This window comes from Talpa europaea (genome assembly GCF_964194135.1).
Source record: "Talpa europaea genome assembly, chromosome: 9".
Lineage (NCBI taxonomy): Eukaryota > Metazoa > Chordata > Mammalia > Eulipotyphla > Talpidae > Talpa > Talpa europaea.
The window spans coordinates 38,212,334-38,233,763 of record NC_140076.1 but is presented as its reverse complement, the minus strand read 5'-3'; the positions used below and the strand labels follow the sequence as shown (position 1 = coordinate 38,233,763).

The 21,430-nt window shown below is 43.6% G+C and overlaps 1 protein-coding gene and 1 pseudogene across 2 annotated transcripts in view; both read right to left on the bottom strand.

Annotated features, from left to right (window-relative positions):
• Nucleotides 1-21,430, bottom strand: part of LOC311176667 (guanylate-binding protein 6-like) — a gene marked incomplete at its 3' end in the record, with an annotated part of 154,620 nt that overhangs the window by 83,195 nt on the left and 49,995 nt on the right. The gene's annotated exons all lie outside the window — the stretch shown is intronic.
• On the bottom strand, nucleotides 213-20,381 carry LOC311177739 (guanylate-binding protein 6-like; annotated as a pseudogene). The gene is made up of 13 exons: nucleotides 20,192-20,381; nucleotides 17,564-17,691; nucleotides 14,405-14,514; nucleotides 14,024-14,220; nucleotides 12,249-12,494; nucleotides 10,884-11,164; nucleotides 10,029-10,241; nucleotides 8,682-8,784; nucleotides 8,174-8,367; nucleotides 6,107-6,278; nucleotides 2,693-2,794; nucleotides 2,012-2,182; nucleotides 213-1,231 (listed from the first exon to the last, which is right to left on the bottom strand). The product of its transcript is annotated as a guanylate-binding protein 6-like (transcript).

Here is a 21,430-nt window from a genome sequence, read left to right as displayed (position 1 = left end):
TGAGTCTCAGGCTGGGCCCAGGCAGGAGGGTTAACGGTGGTCTGTGAATCAGGACCCCAGGAGGACAGTCACTCAGGGCCAGATAACCTCTGTCACTGCCCTTCCCCCTTCCACTGACACAGTGTTTTGCAACTGTTCACAGCCCGGGAGGTTCATGTTCACTCCAGCAGATGAAAAGAGAATTCTGGAGCCTTCGGTAGATTTTTACAGGCCTATAATGCTGAATCAGGGGACAGAGCAGCTTTCTCTCTGTAGGGAAAATGGACATGATAGGTTTCTTGCGCCCTCTCCATTAGCATCATGATGGACACCTGTGGTCTGACCCCCATGGAGCCTGCTGGGCCCCTGGAGCTGGTGTGGGCGTGCATGAGCACGCGCTCCTGAGCTGCAGGAGGAGCATATAGGGCAGGGGCAGCAGGGGGCAGGAGGCAGAGAGCAGTGGAGACCCCGAGGAGGACACGAGAGAAGCCAGAGAGCCTAGAGAGAGAAAAGATTCCCCCGGGGCCTAAATGCCTGCCAGCCGCGCGGCCCCCTGACCCCCGCCCGCCCTGCACCTTCTCGCCGCGCTGCAAATGGTGTGGAAGGGTCATGAAAAGCCTGAGAAAGCCACTGAGGGCTCCAGGACTCTCCTCTACCCATCCGCCCGACCACAGAGAACCTGCTCTGTCCCTGCCGTGCCCGCTCTCGGCGTTGCTCTGCTGGCTCTTCCCTAGTCGCCGCCACCCGCATCGTGGGGGTCCAGCCGCCTCACAGGGACGCGCCCTTGGTCCCTCGCCACCGAGGACGGCGACCCCGGAGCCCCGCGTGCCGAGCGCAGCTGCCGGCCTCGGGCTAACTGTTCTGGAGGAAGCGGGAGGCTCTGGCAGCCTGGCTGCTGCGTCTGTGTGCCAGGGGGGAACCCGGGATGATCTGCCCAGCACGGGGGATGGAGGCCCTGGCCTCAGAGGCCTCGCGGCCACGGTGGACACAGAGGCCGGGACCAGCCGGCGGTGCGGCCAGGGCGCCGCTCCCCTAAGGGTCGGATCAAGGCTGCTGCGCGCACCGTGTGGCCCCCGCGGGAGACGCGCCAGACTCGGTGAGTAAATGGCAAACGCTGACTGAGCCTTTGCAAGGACCGCGTGACCTGGGGGGCGGCAGCCGTGTTTACTGTGGACACGCACGGGCCTGACCAGCAGCATCTCAGGCAGGATGAGGCTCTGGTGCTGAAAAATGCCCTCGTCTTCATGGGTCCCTTAGGGCAATTCTGGCACCTATGTGTGACCCCACTACATGGCTCAGTGGTAGCCAGCTCGGGTGAAAGTGAGAGCCAGCCTCTCAAAGGGAATGTGGTTAGTTGTTGAACAACCAAAAATATCTTTCTTGCCAAAAAAAAAAAAGGCAAGCAAGCCTCTTAAAGTCGCAGAACCTCTTTAAGTCTCCCCTTAAACAAATGTGGAGGATCTAGCGAAAGCAGGTGCAGATCCCACTACAATACGTGCAAGGCTGGTGCACAGCTGTTAGTAATGGAGACAATTGCCAGAAGACCAGAGGCTACGCCCATGAGAAGATGGGCTGCTGGGAATGGGAAGGTGGGGAACTCCAGGCCCCAGCACATGACCTGCGCCAGGAGGACCACCTGCTGCTGACCCCGGTCTGGGGGAGGCTCTATTCACCTTGAATAGGGTGACTTGACAGCCAAGAAACCCATCCGTGGGGCGAATGGAGGCCCCACATGGAACTTGCTGTCCACTGGTCCCCAACCAATGTGCAGTTTTGGCTTTAGTGTATAGGGGGACAGAGTGTGCTCTGTATTATGGGATCCCAGGGGAATTTCAGGGTTCTGCTTGTCACATTGACAGCTATGGAGGCTGAAGTGTCAAGATGACAGCAGGGAGATCACTCAGGGGATTGGGCGATTACCCCCAAAGGAGTATAAAGTACTTGTGTCACCAGTCCCAGGGCACACCCCGGGGTGGGAGTGCTGCATGGATGATGGCTGCAGACCACAGCTGGGGGTTTCACCTTAGGATACCTGTGGTGAAGGTGGTGGCACAGGACATGCTGAGCACATGCCCAGACAAGAGCCAGTCCCTAGGCGAGCCACCAATGCTAAATGGTGTCGGTTGCCAGGAGGCCACAAAGAGGTTACGGGCACAGTAGCAGAGCTGGAGAGAGTGGGCACAGAGTGTGCTGCCCACGGTCCCTGCAATTACCCGTGTAGCTGGTGAAGAAGCCTGATGGCTCCTGGCATGTGAATGTGAATGAGTGTGAGTCAAAAAAAGTGGGTGCCCCTTGCCTGCAGCAGCGCCCTTCGTGGCAGAATTGAAGGATCCTCTGAGCTGTGAGCTGGGCACATTCCTTTTTTGTCACCGGTCTGGCTAACGCCTTCTTTACCAGTGCAACAGCGCCAGAGTCAAGACAGGTTTGCCTTTGCATGGGCATGGGCATTAGGGAAACATTTTACTGCCGCCCCGACCTGGTTGGACCCAGGACAGACTGTGGGCTGGCTCTGGCCTGAACAGTCAAGGCCCCCACATGCGTTGGGTGGCCCTGATCGCCCCCTGGGGATGTGGCTGGAGGCCGATTTACAAGTAACACCATGGGTGGACTGGAAAAGGGCTGCCACTAGCCTGTTATCCACCCTGGGGTGGCAGGTCAGAGGACAATCTAAAAGGGAACATTGTGTTGACTTTGTGGCCTAGTCTGAGCTCACCACTCTCATTACGTGTAGATCCTTCAGATGCCTCTTTGCTGGCAAAAGGTGTGTGGTACTCGTGACCTGGGAGGCCACTGTTGCCAGTTACGGTGTTGTCTTCTGACAAAAAATTGGCTTGTATACAGCCATATGGGAGAGATCTCCCACTGCTGGTGCCAATAACTTCTTTATCTCTTCACCCCTAGGTGGTGTATCTTAACATCTTAGTGGACTTTGCAGTAGTAGTGTGTTCTGCTGTATTCAGTTGCATTCTGTTAGTTTGTATTACTCTTGTGGGTCATGACTAGAGTGATCCACAATCACCAAGGGAAACTTGCGGAAGAAGGACTCCTGTACAGTGAAAAAAACCTGAGCCAGTGGATTGTAGGGTAAAAGCAGTTATCAGGCTTTTTTATGCCCTCCTGCCATTAGCATATGACCAGCACCTCAGGTCCTGCACGCACACACCTGGGCCCCGAGCACTGGGCTTCTGTGTGTAAATGAGGACACCTGTGGCAAGGGGCCTCCAGGGCGGCATCACTCTGAGGTGGTTAGACAGTGGCTTCCCAGAGAAGAGACAACCAGGGAAACACTGAGAGAGTCAAGCATTTGACTGATTCAGCATTTTACAGGCTTGTAAAAATCTACCAAAGGATCCAAAATTTTCTTTTGTCTGTGAGAACTGAAGATGAACCTACGCGGTTGAGATGATTGCAGAACACTCAGCAACTACTAATACTGGCCTCCCACTCCCACCCCCTGGTTATCCTGGGATAACCAGGCCCAGGGCGGGCAGAGGGTCTTGGGAGGCAGGAGGCTGGCAAGCCCCTCAGCCTGCAGCAAATCTTTGAGCTTTCTTTTCTCCGGAATCTCGGCTTCACCACACAGACCTTCATTCAGTACCAAATACAGCAGTTTCTTCCCCGATAAGAAATTTGGCATGAAGTATTCATTCTGGACCTTACTTTTCTTAGTTTTCTTAATAGTGCACTTGTAAGTTAATCTTACTTTGATTTTTTTTTTCATAGAAGAACTGGGGTATAGGCCAAAGGTGCAGGGAGTGAGAGGATCCAGGGGTTCAGAACAGGCAGATTTACTGAAAAATGCTGCTGAGGGAAGCAGTGGGCGAGACAGAGAGGTCAGCTGTGCTAAGTGGGTTAGCTCCCTGGCTAGGCATAGAACTCAGGCCACAGTGGTGACAGCATTGAGGCTTAACCCCTAGGCCACCAGGGAGGCCCCATCTTACTTTGATTTCTCAGAGAAAGAACACTGACTGACTAGTCTAAATTGGATTTTTTTTTTAAATATATATATTTTTTTTTTTTTTTTATACAAGCATTGGGTATAGTCAGAAGCGCAGGAGGGTGAGAGAATGTACCAGAGCCAGAGCAGGGAACAGAACAGGCAGACTAGGCAGACTGAGAAAATACACTGTTGAGGGGAGCCGCAGATGCGGCAGGAGAGGTCTGTCGCACCATGTGGGACCCTCACCAGCGGCCGGGGATCGAACCAGCACTGCAGAGGCTGCAGGTAGCTTCGCAGCCCAGCGCTCAACCGCTGCACCACCAGGGGAGGCCCTAAATTGGATTTTTCATCACACCTGTGCTATTCCTTTACAATGCTTAGCAGAAATTCAAATATTATAATATTTGATAATCAAATATTATAATATGATAATCTGATTCATGTTTTATTTCTGAATGAAAAAATGCATGGTCACAGGGACCATGTCTCTTTTGCCAGCTACAGAATCCTGTTTTCCACACTGCCTGGGAAATGTGCACTTGTCAATACATTTTTATTGAATGACAAATTGCAACCATGTTTAAAAGTGCCTGTTTTGGTGTTTGAAGGACGAGTTTGGTTCACAGCATCCTGACTTTTTGATCTTATATGACAAACTAAGGAAAATTCATCTTCGAATGCTCATAAATGACTTAGATGTATTTGTATTCCAAATCTATGTGTTGCTAACATCTTTAGCATCTTTATTGTCACCATTTTTATTAACTTCTTTGGTTATCTTTGGCTTTGACAATTAACCAAGAGAAAGTTATTTTTCTAAGGTATGTATGTTTTATAAGGCAGTAAGTTTTGAGGCCTTACTACTACCACTTACTACAACAACTACTATGTTGTTCAGTTTTATGTAAATGTAATTTGGCAAGACAAATAATAAATGTGACTCCAGCAAGCAGAATTAATTTATTTTTGTCCCATAGTATATTGCAATATCTCCTACTTCTTTGGGAAGAGAGTTGTTTGTAAACTTCAGCCATGCAGAATCAAGATATCAGTCTTTACTTGGCAAGGAGTGTTAATGATTTCTGCTTCCTGAATTGAGTGATAATTAGATATAAGATACACGAAAAGATTTAAATTTTTGTTTCCTTCCTCTTTTTTTTTTACAAAAAAATACTGAGATTTATTATCTAGCAGCAAAAAAAGAATGACGGCATTTCAAACAATCCCTGGTGCTTAACTATTAAAGTTATTAATACAGTGTAAGAGTTTCTTTTTTTTTTTTAAGATTTATTTATTTATTTATACAAGAACCAGGGCACAGTACAGACCAGATGTGCAGGAGGGTGAGAGAATTCACCAGAGAGAGTGGGGAACAGAACAGGCAGACTGACGAAATACTCTCTGAGGGGAGGAGCGGGCATGACAGGAGAGGTCTGCAGTGCCATGTGGGCCCCTTGCCAGGGGCCAGGGATCGAACCGGCACTGCAGAGGCTGCAGGCAGCTTCACAGCACGGCACTCAACAGCCTGTGCCACCAGGGGAGGCCCTCCCTAGGTAATTTTAACATCTATTGCAAGTTTTGTCTTTCTCTGCTAAATCTTTTAATGGCAGGCTTCTATAAGGAAGTATTTTAGGTTCTGTGTGCCATATTGTCTTTGGTGCAGCTACTCAGCCCTGCTTTTAGGGACTACATGCAGCCTAATGATCCATGAATGAAGAGGCATGGTAGTCTCCCAGTAATGGTGACAAAAACAGGCAGCAGGACAGATCTGGCCTAGAGGGAAAAATTATCAACTCCTGTCATAAAGTTATTTGGTTTTTTCCTTTAAACTAATAAAACCAACCTTTAATCTACCTAATAGGTGTCAGGCCCCGATATCCTTTAGTCTTTATGTACTTTTGATGTTTAAAACTTTGAGTTGAATAAAAATACACACACTACGTCTATAGTAGTGTAAATATTGGGAAAATATATGAGCTTTGCATATACTTGTCTTCAGACTCTTGAAATTGTATTGCTATGGTCATATCTCATTAAAACCGAACACTGGAATCATAAATAAAAAAAAATAAAATAAAATAAAAAAACACACACTACAAAAATAGGATGAAGCCTCTATCCACCCTTCATAAGTTCCTTAAAAGAGATGCTAGCCTTAGAAAAACAGAGATTTCAGGGCACTCAAACCTGGACCAATCAAGTTAGATGCTTGAGAGGCAATTAGCATCTGAATGACCTGTGAAATCCAGGAGGCTTTTTCCTCTTTATTCTTCTCAATCTCTTCTCTCAGACGGATTATGTCTGCATTCATCTCCTCAGACTTCTTTTTAAATCCTTCAGTAAGCATATCTTCTTGCATCTAAAACAAAGGGGTATAGAAAAAGTAAAGAAATTCTTGAATATCCCCATTTTTCAGGAGTTAGATATTTAAGAACTTTTGCTAAATTGTTGGTATTTTATGCATAAAACTATGCTCTCTTATTAAACAATCAGAAGATAACATTTTCAATATAATTAAATTTATTTGTTTTCTTACATCATTGTCCATTTTAGTACAGCATTTGATTTCTCTGCCACCATAGCATCTGTGGTTCATCACCATTGCACCTCTTCCCTCCCCTGTTTTTTTTTTTTATTAAATAATAAATTTTATTTTTATATTCCCCCATACAACTGCACATGCCCCATTGTGACCCCAATCCCTCCCCTCCCGGCCCCCACCCCCCAAAAAGTGTCTCTGGTTCATAGTTTTTTGTTGATTTTGATTTTCACTTTCTTATAGTTATTCTTTTTCCTGATCCCTTATTTAAGTTTTCTAGATTCCTGCTATGAGTGAGACCATCCGGTATTTTTCTTTTTCTTTTTGGCTTATTTCGCTGAGTCTGCAAAGAGCTGATGAGACTCAACAACAACAAAGAAAATAACCCAGTCAAAAAATGGGCAGAAGAGCTAAAAAGAAACTTCTCTGAAGAGGAAATGCAAATGGCCAACAGGCATATGAAAAAAATGTTCAACATCACTTGTCATCAGGGAAATGCAAAGCAAAACTACCATGAGATACCATCTTACACCAGTGAGAATGGCACATATTAAAAAAACTAGCAACAACAAATGTTGGCGAGGTTGTGGAGAAAAAGGAACTCTCCTGCACTGTTCCCTCCCCTGTTTTGACCCCTCTGCCTGCCCCTCCCCTGCTAGATGCCTCAGGTCTATGGTCAGCTGGCAAGTTTTATCTTTTCCTGACCCTTTGTTGAATTGCCTTATATTCCATGAATAAGTGAAACCATCAGATATTTATCTTTTTCTTTTTGATTTATTTTGCTTAACATAATCCTTTCCAGCTCCATCCAAATGGCATGAGTTTACCTTTTTTGATTGCTGAGTAGTAGTCCATTGTGTATATGTACCGCATCTTCAGAGGATAGAATTTAAAGCAAAGAATATCTTCTGGGCTACATGTGGATACTGAAATGAGGATCATTTCAACTTTACTGATATCCATTCACCATTAAGGCTTTGCTGGGGGCTGCAGCAAGCATGAGGGCAAGTGCAGTAATATGCTCCAACCAAAGCTGCAGGTTGCACGGGAGCCATTAGTTCACTTGCACAAATGTTCACCCCCACCTGAGGTGGCATGGACTCCCATATCACGGAGATAATGGGAAAGTATAAGCTGATTGAGAAATACATAAATACTACCAGAGGGGAAAAGAGAGGATGCCCCCATGTAGTGACCGAGGCAAGCTACCCACACTTGCAGCAAATTTACAAAGTGTCAGTTTTTTATATTTCTAAGTGCAGACACGTCTGATAGTATCAGGTCAGGATAGCTACAAATCAGGATCTTTGATGGTAGATTTCCTGAAAATTGACAATGGTCTCGGTGAAACACTTGGCTGCTGCTTATGTGAAAAACATGGGGCTGAAATATAAACTTTATAATCCATGAGCCCCTCATTAATTTGGGCTCATAAGACCACCTCAGAATCCTACCTGTAAGGCAACTCAAAACTTGGAAAGGTTACTTATAACCTTCAAGGACATGGATGGCCAAAGCCGCCAGACACACCAAGGACTCAATCTGGAGCAGAAATCAAAGACTCTTGAAAAATCAGGGTTCAATACTTTCAGTGGCTCAAATTAGCCAATGACAGTAATGTGTCTCTTTTTTTAGTTTTGCTTTAATGTCTTCCCTTCCTTCATGATTACCAGACCGACAGCCATCAAGAACTACTGAGACCATGTGAGACTCACCTTCAACTTATGTTCCAGTATCATATTCTGTTCCCTACGATCATTTTCTCTTTCCCTCTCCAGCTTCTCTCTCAGCTGGGCTATGTTCTCCCTGAGGCTTCTCTCTATCGCCTGTGTTTGTTGTTGCTGCTCCTCCAGTTTTTCTTTTAGCCATTCCTTTTCCTCCTCAGCGGCTGCCATCCTGGCTTGTTCCTCTGCCCCATGAAGGTTTTAGGAAGAGAAGAATGTTACAGATCACATTCAAGCTTATACCCTCTTAGCATAGAGATCAAATTTGAAAAGGATTATAGGAAACCTCAAATTTCCCTGGTAGCCACACTATCAAAAGCAGGTCTGAGAATATGGTGGAAAAGACTGATGTACAATAGGAAAATCCTGCCTCTTATTTTCAGAATTAGCAGGGTGCACATGAATGAGGGAAAGCTTTTTTTATAAATGTGCAAACCAAGAAACTACCACCCCTCTACCCCCAGCCCAGCAGCCATGTAGGTAGAGCCATACCCCATACCGGCAATGGCCTTCTGCCCAGCAGTGAGAGCTCTGTCAGCCTGCAGGATGGATTTCTCTATTGGTGCCTGTGACTGCTGGAAGTCCTGGGGGACCTCATTTGCCTGAGGAACAAGAAGCAGCAAAGAACACAGATTTCCATTGAGATTTGTTTTGTACCAGTCCACCATGTCATTTTTTTAATTTTTTGCTTAAAATGCTCCAGGATCAGGCCTCCCTGGTGCTGCAGGGGTTAGATTTAGCACTGTCAAGCTATCTCCAGCCACTCCAACAAGAATTTTTCCCCGGCCAGGGAGCTGAACCACATGGTGTGGCAGACCTCTTCTGTCTTGCCGGCTGCTCCCCTCAGCAGTGTATTTCAGTAGACCCACCTGTTCTGCTCCCCACTCTGTCTCTGGTGAATCCTCTCACCCCCACACCTCTGGCCTATACCCCAGTTCTTGTATGCATAAATAAATAAAATGAATCTTTTTAAAAAGTGCCCCAGGATTCCCCTACAAAGAGTCCAAACTCAGTATAACCAGAGAGTCTCCATATCTCCCTCCCTCCTACACACACACACAGGCATAAACATAAGAGTGTGCATATATATATAATATATAATATATATAATACATTTGGAAGTTTCTCTGTGGTTCTCCCCTTTTGGACAACACCTTAACCTGGAGAGCATGTGCAAATACTTCAAATTTCCCCCCTCTGGGAGGCTTCCCTACACAGTACACACTGTGAGATGAAGACTCTAATCACACTGCCATTCTCCCACCACTTGCTAGATGTGTAGCTCCAGGCAAGTTACCTCCCCTGCCTGTTCTCCCTGGCTTTATCTACAAAATGTGGGAAACAAAGATCAATTCTTGTAAATATTTTTTTGGAGGATTAAATGAAAATGTCTAAAGAACTCAACTACAGGCAATAGCAGTTGTTTTACATTTTACAATAGCAGTTTGTTTTTCCATTTCTTACCATAATATCACAGGGCTGCCCAGAATCCCAGGTTGACAAGCATCATCACTGTGTATGTAGTTGTCTGTGGACCTGACTCCCTTTCACTTTGATCAACCTTGACTTTAACTTGTAAATCATTACCCCTTGACATATTGAACGTCATGTTACTAGATGAGGACATAAAAGATTGCCCTTTTCTCTCTCATGAGTTTCAGATATCTGTACTCATTTTAGCGGAATGGACATTCATATTCTCCTCCAGAAATAAAGAGCAAAAAGTGGGTCTTAAAGGGTGAAGCTCTCCACCCCCCCCCCACACCCTTGATGCTCCCAATGGTGCTGTTTTCAGGACATCCCCTTGATTTGTCTCTGGACCTCCCCATTCATCTTCATTCCTCACCTTCACTCCTTTTCCTGGCCTGCACAGATAGTCTCTCTCAATCCTTTCCATTGCTTCCCTGTAGAGCTTGTGCCCTCCAGGAGCATGGAAAGTTCCTGCTGAAATACTTCCCACTAGGTTCTCTGAAAGCTCCTCAAGTAGTTCCTGGCAGTATTTACCAGATGCCTCTTGATTCTGCTGCAAGAAATCCTCCTTCTTCTTCTTTATAATTTTCTAGAAGGGGAATATAGAGGATGTCACCAGAAGGAAACAGAGGAGGTAAAATTCCAGAGGATCTCTAAGATAGAAGGTCTAACTGTGGTCCTCTTAAGAGAGCATTCTGGTGGAGCAACACTAGCAATGGCGTGTGAATCAAGAAATTTTCTCCCAACTCTGAACATGCTCTGTAATACCCTGCTAAAGCTTTGTCTGTGAAAAACTGAGATTACACTATCTTTTCTTTACAGTTCCTTCTGGAACATCCTGTATTTTCAATAATGCAATGATACATCTGAAAACAAAAATCAATACAAAGAATGACCAGTTAAGATCATCTGTCCTGGGAAATCAAGGGCCTGGGCCTAGAAGTGAGGAGGGCTAGCAACTAGCCAGCTCAGGAATGACAGGGGAGGGCTGAAGCCATCACACAGTTCGCTAAAGGAAAAATCAATGTAGATTTTGCTTAAGGGATCAGACAGATCCTGAATAATTCCCCAAACTCTGAGGGGGGCGGAGAGAAAGAGGGAATAAGAGTCCTGAATGGTTCTGTCATGGGACTCCAGACTGCTTTGCCCTGGATAGTAAATGAGCTGTGGGGTGAGTAAGTAGATCTCAAGGCATCATTCTAGAAGGGCGAGACTCAGGAAGGGAAAGTACCATGAGCCGCGACTGGTACTCTCGCTTGTCATCCTTGAAGGAATGTTCCATGAAGACTGCAGTGGCCTCCCTCTCACAGGCTGCGTGCATGTCCAGTAACTACTGGAGCGTGTCTGTGGGGAAGCTCACTCGCTGGGCCATCTGCTGGCTGTAGTGCTCGGCTGCCTGGTCCACGGCTGCTGAGTTCTCAAGCTGGGCCAGAGTTGTCACTGCGTTCTCCACACAAGGAATTGCTCCACTGTTGATGGTATCCACATAGGTCACCAACAGAGTTGCAAGCCCTGAATAAAGCAAGAAATCGATAAATATCAATTGATATTGATATTGAAAGATTTTGACATTATGATTCTAAAAACTCCTCTCGCTCCCTCTATTACACACACACGCACGCACACACACACAGAGACACACACACACAACTACTTCATTGTCATCACCTTCATTTCCATATTCTTTATTGTTCTCTAAGCCATAATATTTTTAAAATATTATATACCTTTATCTGACATAATCATAACTGTCTGGGAATCATTATTTCACATTAACACAAATTAAGAGGAAAAGACTACAAAGGAAATCATGCCAGATAATATTTATTCCTCATTCTTAAACTTTCTTTTTTTTTTTTTTTTAAAGTAGACATCCTTGTTTTTTTTTTTTTTTTTTTTTTTAGAGAGGCATGCTTTATTTATTTGTTTGTTCATTCGTTTTGTTTATACATGCACTGGGTACAGTCAGAAGCGCGGGAGGGTGAGAGAATTCACCAGAGCCAGAGCGGGGAGCAGAGCAGGCAGAAGGACCCAAGTACACTGCTGAGGGGAGCAGCGGGCAGCAGGAGAGGTCTGCGCGCCATGTGGGACCCTCCTCTGGTGACCGGGGAGCAGCCGGGGATCGAACCGGCGCCGCAGAGGCTGCGGGCAGCTTCGCAACCCAGCGCTCAACCGCTGTGCCACCGGGGAGGCCCCATTCTTAAACTTTCAATGGATTTTCCAAGATTAGTATTTCTTTTGGACTAGCTTAAACTCCAAGCAGTCTCCTTGAGAAAAACACTTCTTCTATAGCCCTTCCCCCAAGAAGAATATATACTCTGTTTTTAATTCCAGTTAGTGATTTTTATCACCTCTAGTGGGATTCTTCTTAAATGTGGGAGTTCAGATATCAATGACAATGTTGGGTGTTTGAGAAAGGAACTGATTAACCTTGTGATGAGAATTAATTACTGAAATACATATTTCTCTGTGGAATATGCATATTTATATAAACATAATTCTATATAAAATGAAACAGAGCTCCTGAAGAACACAAAATTCAATAATCACACATATCAGTCCACACAAAAATATGATTTAGGTAAAGCAGACTCACGTTTCCCAGTGATCTTGACCCCTTTCCTGAGGTGCTTGGTTCTTGCATCGGTGAAGATATAAGAGCAGAATTTATTCGATTGTTTCAGGAATTTAGGATTCAGTTGACTTTCTGAAACATCCTCAATATGGGCAAAGAGCGCCGTGTCTTGTACTGGCCGGTCAAAGACAAAACACTTCCGTTTTGGGAAAAAACGCCTGATACACTCCCTGGGTCTGTTGGACAATTGTGCTCTGTCACTCGTACCTTAGAAAGACAGAAAACAAGAGTTACACAGCCTTAGTACAACACAGGTAAATATTTTTAGGACTTGGGATTTTCAATCTTTAGAATCTTCTATGCTCATAGAATTCTTTTAATAACTGTCATACAAATTGCAAATCTTACTCATGTGAATGACATATCACTGGAGAGAAATTTTAGGAGAACATCCTTCCCAGGCTTAGAAATGGATGAGGGGTATCCACAGAATCAACCATGGGGCCTGGTTTATTAGATATTTGTCTAATAAATGATATAGTGGTTTGCTTAAATGCAGTCATTAGAAGTTATCAAGAAATAATGATCTAGGTTAATACCATTTTTTTTTAAGATTTATTTTATTTATACAAGAGCCGGGGTACAGTCCAGATACACGGGAGGGTGAGAGGATTCACCAGAGACAGAGCAGGGAACAGAACAGGTAAACTGATGAAATACACTGCTGTGGGGAGCAGCTGGCGACACAAGAGAGGTCTGCTCGCCATGTGGGTTGCTTCGAGGCTGGCCTGGCGGGGATCAAACCGGCACTTCAGAGGCTGCAGAGAGCTTCAAGTGCAGTGTTCAGCCACCTGTGCCAGCAGGGAGGCCCTAAGTTAAGTACCAATTTCTGATCTCTTAAACACATGTTGGAAGTAGATGAAAGTAAACACTGTTGGAACACAGTGAAGAGGCGCTACCTAGATGATGCAGTAATGGTTAGCACAGGACATAGGATACTATTTTCAATTACGAAGAATTCCACTGATGCAAATAAGAATTCACATAGCGTGGAAATGACTAGCTATTTTTCAGTCTGAAAACTATAATGTGAAGAACTCACCACTAATCCATAAACACATTGGTTTTGTCAAGTACTCACCCACTTACATGCAATTCATTAAAATAAAATAACAAGACACGAATAAATATGTTAAGGGTGTTACAAGTAAAGCAATATAATAAATCTGGCTTTTCAAAAATAATAAAAATATATACTGAAAGTAGATTGTAGGGTCTATTTAGGATATTCACTTTTTGCAGACGATACAACAATCCAAGCACTAGTAAATTTTATGCCTATTTGAGAAGGTTAACAATTAGGGGAATATATTCTTTACTGTGATCTCATGCCTAATAATTCCAGAGCTTATTGTTTCCTCGACACAGAATGGAGATGCATAACAAGGAACACAAATGTTTAGTCTTTAAAAAGTTTTGGCACCCACTCTATCTAGATAGTAAGGCATAACTTAAGTACAAGTAAGTTTAGAATAATTTCAGTCTACTTAAATTTTTTCTCGGTTTGTTTAAATGCTGTCGGGCCACACTGAGGCTTATCTTTTGCACCTGCTGTCTACTCTAGATATGCCTTAATGTCTAGATATCATTGTTACTGATATCTGGAAGGTCCCAGGCACTATTTCTATGGTCCTCCATCCAGCCTCTAGTACAAATGCAACCCCAGAGACAATGAACAGTGCTTAGTGACCCCCAGCCTTGAGAGGACCATCCACTGCCAGCCTGTGTTCTCATACCTGCAATAAGCTTCAAGGCATTCTCCAGGTACTCATCTGCTGAGATATTCCGATCATCAATTTTCAGCTGCAGGGTGAAATCCCGTACAGTCCAGATAAAGTCTGGAAAGAAGCGTAGAAACTCTGTGGACTCGTCTATGTCCTCGGCACTTGGAGAGGACTTTGACCTGATAAGTTCTGTGAGCTCTGTCACATAACTAGGCCTTAGTTAAAGGAAAAGAATTCATTATCCATAATTACACATTTCCCTCACTTAAAAAGTCATTATAAACACTCTCACACTGACTTTTTCACTACTCCACAAGGACAATTCATCCACAGGAAAGGGGAATCCATTTGTCTCGACTCCCATCTATTTCTCAACAAAACGAGAAAGGATACTGCAGTTTCTCCAAGGCATCATTATTGATGGTGTTCATGCTGTTGTAGACTAAACAGCTGCTGAGAAGCACGGCCAGGGCAAAGATCCACGAGTCATTCTTAGGATCTCCCTGAAACACATGGAGCGAGCACATTCTTCTATTCATTTTCTGTTCAATCATTTTCCATTTTTATTTCACATTTCTAAATTTCTTTGTATTGGTACAAAGAGAAAACCTTCACAGAATTAAAGGCAAACCTTCGCTTGGACAGTTTCAGTAACATCTCTTATCACCTAGGTTTTCTCATCTATAAAATAATTCTAGTAATATTTTTCTCAAAGTGTCCTTTTTTTCTGAATGCGATCATCTAAGAGAATATTTATGGAAAAAGTAGTATCTTTTGAGAAATCCCATGTTCAGCAATAAATGATACCCCTTGTTCTCTTAGCAAAATATGAACTATAGAACACTATGCTATCAGTTAACACTCTAAATAAATTGAACTACATTAAATAATTAGGAACCACTACTAAATGTCAAATATCTTAGTCATAGGGAAGCAAAGATAAATATGACAATTTGTATACTCAAGATGACCATCTCATGGTGTTTACACACTTTAAAAACTAAATACAACAAAGATGACAATATATTCAAAAGATATATCCATATAATAGTAGTAAATCTAAAGTGAAATCAATGGCTATAACATTGAATAAAAAGGCTGAATCAGTCCAAGCAGAACCAAGCGATGGAGTAAGGCAAAGAGTGTGTGTGCTACATGAGACCTACCTAGAAATTTTGTGCTGGGTATTAAAGTATTTGTGAAACGTGGATTTGAGATGAAAGAAGCATACAAGTAGAAAGACCTGTCGAGGAAAAATTCGAGTTAGTAAGCAGTAAGCAAGGAGTTACTGGGGCTAACAGGTATACAGCGGAGGGCAGGTACAAAAGATAAGCCTCAAAAGCAAACTCCCATGAGCAATGATGCATTGAAGACAGGTGTAATTGATTTTGTGTTGTGCATCTGTTGCTGAAGACAGCGTTTAGTGTAGTAAAAAGTTTGTAAAATTTGGTGTGTTCCTGAAAACCTTTCAGGAAAAGCAATGATGAAATCTAAATTTAGGAAATGGGGAATTGTAAAAGGAAATGTTGATAAATCCTCATTCCTCAGGCTCTAGTGATCTGAAGAGTAAAAACTAAAAACAACAGAAGTTGGACAAAGCAAAACAATAAAAGCTTTGAAAATAAACTCTATTTGCTATGACATTTTTATAAGTGTAGGGTGAATGATTTTCAGGCTTTTCTGCCCTCCCACCATTAGGATTGCCCTGCCTGATGGGGCACCTGCAGTGGTTACATTGTTGTACTGTCTTGTTTACTTCTGTGGGCCATGGGAGGAGTAATGAGATGGTCACCAAGAGAAGCCAAGCAGGAGAGAGGCAGGAGGAGAGGGAAGGGAAGAAAGAAAGCCAGAGAAGCCCAGAGTGAAGATTGCTGGATGCTTGGAGGCCTACTGGCCTCCTGCCCCGCGGGCACACCTGCCTGCCATGTACCTGTTTGCCACACTACATGTAAAAGCTCAATAAACGCCTGAGAAAGCCCCCAAGGGCTCCAGGACTCCTCCTTTAGCCCATCTGCTGGATCAGGAAACCTACTCTGTGGCCTTCCTGAAACTGCAATAAGGAAGGATGTAATTTCTACCTCCTTTTGGATGTAAATGGAGATTTATAGAAATGTGGACCTTGCTTCCCATTTAATCCCCAATCAAAGAGAAAAGAAGGCCAGGAAATGGGGAGGAGGGGAGAGAGAAAGAAAGAAAATTCCTTTTAACCATAATACAAAGACAGACAACATATCATCCATATGAAAAAAAATATCCTGCTGGTAGGTTCTGTCTCTGCTCTCCAGAAACTTCCCCATCTACCTGTGACACAGGGCCAGTTACTTGGTATTATAAGAGATCACATGCACACTTTCTCTTTGACAGGACAGCAGGCTCAACCAGGGCAAGGTCCATACTCTCTGCTCAGTGATGTTTTTTTTGGTTTTTTTGTGTGTGTTTTGTTTTGTTAAAGATTTATTTATTTATTTATTTATACAAGCGCTGGGTACAGTCAGAAGCGCGGGAGCGTGAGAGAATTCACCAGAGCCAGAGTGGGGAGCAGAGCAGGCAGAAGGACAGAGGTACACTGCTTAGGGGAGCAGCAGGCGGCAGGAGAGGTCTGCACGCCATGTGGGACCCTCACCCCGTGGCCGTGGATCGAACCGGCGCTGCAGAGGCTGTGGGCAGCTTCGCAGCCCAGCGCTCAACCGCTGCGCCCCCAGGGGAGGCCCTCTGCTCAGTGATGTTTATAGCACTCAGCCCAAGATCCTGTAACTCAGTTTCTCATTAAAATGTTAAGAAAATGGATGGGGAAAAAAAAAAGAACTAAAAAACCTTACCTGATCTTATCTAGAAATGTGTTTCAAGGAGACCTAAGTGTGCCTCATTCAATGGAGCTTTATTTCAATATTTCAGAATAGATCATGGCAGATAAATTACAAAGATCATAAGAAGATAGTTTAAAAAAAAATTTAGGCCACCCTGGTGGTGCAAGGGGTTAAGACACAGCCTATGAACCACAGCCACTGCAGCAAGAGTTCCATCCAAGCCAGGGAGGTGACAACATGACGCAGCAGACCTCTCTGACTCGCCCGCTGCTCCCCTCAGCAGTGTATTTCATCAACCTGCTTATTCTGTTCTCCACTCTGTCTCTGGTGAATGTTCTCACCCCTGAGACCTCTGGCCATACCCCAGTTCTTGTTTGCATAAATAAATAAATCTTTAAGAAAATAAAATTTTTTTTTAATAGAGGCATGTTTTTTATTTATTTATTTGTTTGTTTGTTTTGTTTATACATGCACTGGGTACAGTCAGAAGCGCGGGAGGGTGAGAGAATTCACCAGAGCCAGAGCGGGGAGCAGAGCAGGCAGAAGGACCGAAGTACACTGCTGAGGGGAGCAGCGGGCAGCAGGAGAGGTCTGCGCGCCATGTGGGACCCTCCTCTGGTGGCCGGGGAGCAGCCGGGGATCGAACCGGGGCTGCAGAGGCCGCAGGCAGCTTCGCAACCCAGTGCTCAACTGCTGCGCCAGTGGGGAGGCCCAGAAAAATTTTTTATCTGTGACTCTGCCTTACCTTTTCCACATCCCCCAGGCCCTCAGTGTCCAGAAGGATCAATTTATGTTTTCGCTTGAAGGGGTGGGGCACACACCACATCCAGATGCCCTTGGTTTCAGACTGAATTGTAGAGCCCAGGGCAAAACCTGAAAGGAAAGGAGAGAGTAAAAGTATAAGTGACGGCATAGTTCCAGAAGGCCATGGACTAAAAATTTAGACTTGCAGATCTGTGAATACCCTTGGTTAATCTCTCCATTTTAAGGAGGCAAGCTTGTGTATCATCTATTTGCTCATCCCTTTAAAGTTTATTTAAAATGCCAATGCTATTTCCAAATGCAAAGAAAAAAAAAAAACTCCTTCATTGTGAAACCGGCAATCTTCACTTCACCCATGAGTTTTTAGCTTCCCTGGACCGCAGCAGGGACAAGGAGCCAGTGGGTGCGTTGAGAGCTGGGAATATGCCCAGCAAAGCTTTATTTGATGCAAGGCAAAGCAAAATCTTTATGTGAAGCAAAAACAACAAAGAAAACCTCCTATTGCCAAGAGGAAATGTGAATGACTTGCCATCTGTGGGAATCGGGAGGCTGCATTTATCTGTTGGGGTTTCTTTGTTTTATCTATTGGTGGGGGGCAGTCCCATTTTTTTTTTTTCTTTGGAGCTGTGGTTTACTGGCCTTGGGGATGTGTTCAGGTCTCAGGAGATAGAGCAATGTCTACACAGCTAATACTATTTACTAAAACAAAACCAGAAATACCTATTCCTTGGTGTCTTAGAGTCAATGAGTGCTAAGAATGCTAATTTATAATGATGTTATGGAAGTCAGCCAAGTGATATCCGATTTTAAAGGGTATATAGAGACAAGGGGTGAGGGAGATTGGTGAGTGAAGATGACTTAAAAATTGCATGCTTTTCTCTTTCCACCATCTTGGTCGCAGTGGAAGCCTGCTCGGAACAGGACTTCTAAAATATGGCTGGAAAGCATATTTTTGCCGGCTACAAGCGGGGTCTCTGGAACCAGAGGGAGCATACAGCTCTTCTTAAAATTGAAGGTGCTTATGCCCGAGATGAAACAGAATTCTATCTAGGCAAGAGATGTGCTTATGTGTACAAAGCAAAGAGCAACACAGTGATTCCTGGTGGCAAACCGAATAAAACTAGAGTATTCTGGGGAAAAGTAACACGTGCCCATGGAAACAGTGGCATGGTTCGCGCAAAATTCCAAAGCAACCTTCCAGCTAAGGCCATAGGACACAGATTTCGTGTGATGCTGTACCCCTCAAGGGTTTAAATACACTGAAAGGCCAATAAAAGTGGATTTGTTCTTGTATTTTGTTTTAAAAAAAATTGCATGCTTTATTGCCCTCCTACAAGGTTGTGGCTGCATCTCATTCTTACTTGTTTTGAAGATGCCATAAAACACAACTAATTCCAGGGATCTCAGTAGTGTTAAGGCACTACCTAAGAGGAACATGAATGTCAGGTCACATTCATGTGGATTTTTGTCTAATTGAAGGAAAGCAGAACTTCTAAGGACCCAGCTTAGAATCAGGATATAAGAATTGTTGACAGGTGGCTGATACTGCTTCTGTATTCTCATTTTCTATGTACAAACCTCAGTAAGTTGTCCTTTGTCATTCATAGAACATTTTCTATATGGTTGAATCAGACATTCTTTACATTAAGTGACACTCATGGGCTTTGTACGGTTTGGATATACTAATCCACAAGGTATTCTGCAATACCAAGATACCATGTTCCACTCAGAATTGTCATGAATGCTGACTAAATCCTTAAAATGTCATCTTATCATTTCTACTGTGAGTTAAAATATAAAGAGAGAACACAGAACTTCTGAGAACTCTGCAGAGCTAACCAGAGATAAATCCTCAAGGGACCTACAATTTAGATAATCAAGAAAAAAAATAGATAATCAAGAAAAATTGGAGGCTGGTAAGGAGAATGAAGGGAAGACAAGAAGAAACCCAGAAAAGTGTGGTGCCACAGAAGCCAAAGAAGGAAAGAATTTCAAGGAGCAGGCCGCAGTCAGCAATGAGATATGGTGACATACAAGGGAGTAGCATGGACACAAAGGAACCCCCACTGAATCAAACAACATGGACGTCATTGTTAAGTGTAACAAGAGCATTCAGTGGACTACTGGGGTTTAAAACCAAAAAGGAGTCCATTGAAGAAAGAGAGATGGAAAGGAATAGTAAAGGGGAAGTGAGATAATATATTTCTGCTTGAGGATAAGTAAAAGGAAAAACTAGTATGGTAGTCATAATTAGATGTGAAGTCCAGGGAGAATTTTATAGCTATCAGATACTTAGGTGTGCTGGTTAGTGAGTAAACATCAGAGAAAGCAAATCATGTGACAGCAGGCATATCTGCAATAGTTCATGTGTGGCAGGTTAGAAAATATGATTTAGAGAGCAGTAGGATGAAGGATTTTTCTTTTATAAGCTGCAAAAAAAATTGGAGTAAGACTTGGGAACAGAAAACGGTTGGGTAAAATAGTGCTGGTGAGAATTGGACTTATAAGTTGTTTTTAAGAAGAAATTTGGTTTCTCTCTTCACGTGTGCCAGGAGTAGTGAGAAGCTGAGATACAGCTAGAATCAGACTTTGTCACAACAGTTTTACTCACCAAGCTTTTGTCCTGCAAGACAATTCATCAAGTAGGATTTTCCTGTACGATACAATCCAACAATAGCCACAACCACCACACGCTGAGAAATATTCCTAAGAAATTCTAAGGCTATTGGATTCACCGACAACTTCTCTTTTTTGTTTTCCTCCAAACAGATGGGTTTCGACATGAAGAGATCAGAAGCCATGGTAACCTGCAAACCCAAAAGAATCTCTTTGTGGAGATAAACTCACAAACTTATTCTCTCAATAAGGGTTAACCAAAGTACGTGTATATAAGAGAGCATTAGCAGACCACAGAGATCTTCTTTCATCAGAATCTCTGATGATGGTAGTGATGAAATGTTAATATTACCAGTCACCAAGGTTTTACTTTCATAGTAAAAATAAAATCCAAGCTTATGTATTGAGAATCTAAATGCCTTATGTACTGGAAATTGTCGATAGCACAAAGGCATGAGTGGTAGATCTGTGTGCTCAGATCTATTCAGTGAATGAGGCAGGGAAGTCTGTTTCACTATGTCATGCTTTGCAACCTTATCCAGCAGAATAATTTCTCAACATTCATTTCCCCTAAAACTCGTTAATCACGTATGTATAGTGGCCTTCTATTGACAATCCTATAACAACAATATATTCCCCAATGAGCCAATAGAAGAGATGAGTTTCTTTTATTTTTGCAGTCAAGCCCTCCTACAAACCACTCTGCAGTTTCTTGACCAGACTTTCCTGCATCACCAGTGTCTTATTAAAGGCTCGGGTCACCAAGTATTTCTTTTTTTTTTTTTTAAGATTTATTTATTTATGCATACAAGAGCTGGGGTACAGGTGTGGGGGGTGAGAGGATTCACCAGAGACAGAGTGGGGAACAGAACAGGCAGACTGACTGAAATGCACTGCTGAGGGGAGCAGAGGGCGAGTCAGGAGAGGTCTGCTTCGCCCTGCTCCCTGGCTGGCAGGGGATCAAACTCATTCTGCTTGGCTTCGGATAGCTTCATAGGTTGCGTCTTAAACCCCTGAGCTACCAGGGAGGCCCTCACCTAGTGTTTCTTGAATGATATGTTTTCATGTTTTTATTCCTTGATACCTAGCCTTATCAATAATGTCTTTCATTTGATTAAAAACAATAGATGTGTGTCATTATGTACATGAAATTGTGTTTGCTTCTTTGGATAAAATTATTTATAAGCTATAGCCCCTATTTTCAAAGTAACATGAGTCACTATCAGCTAGTATG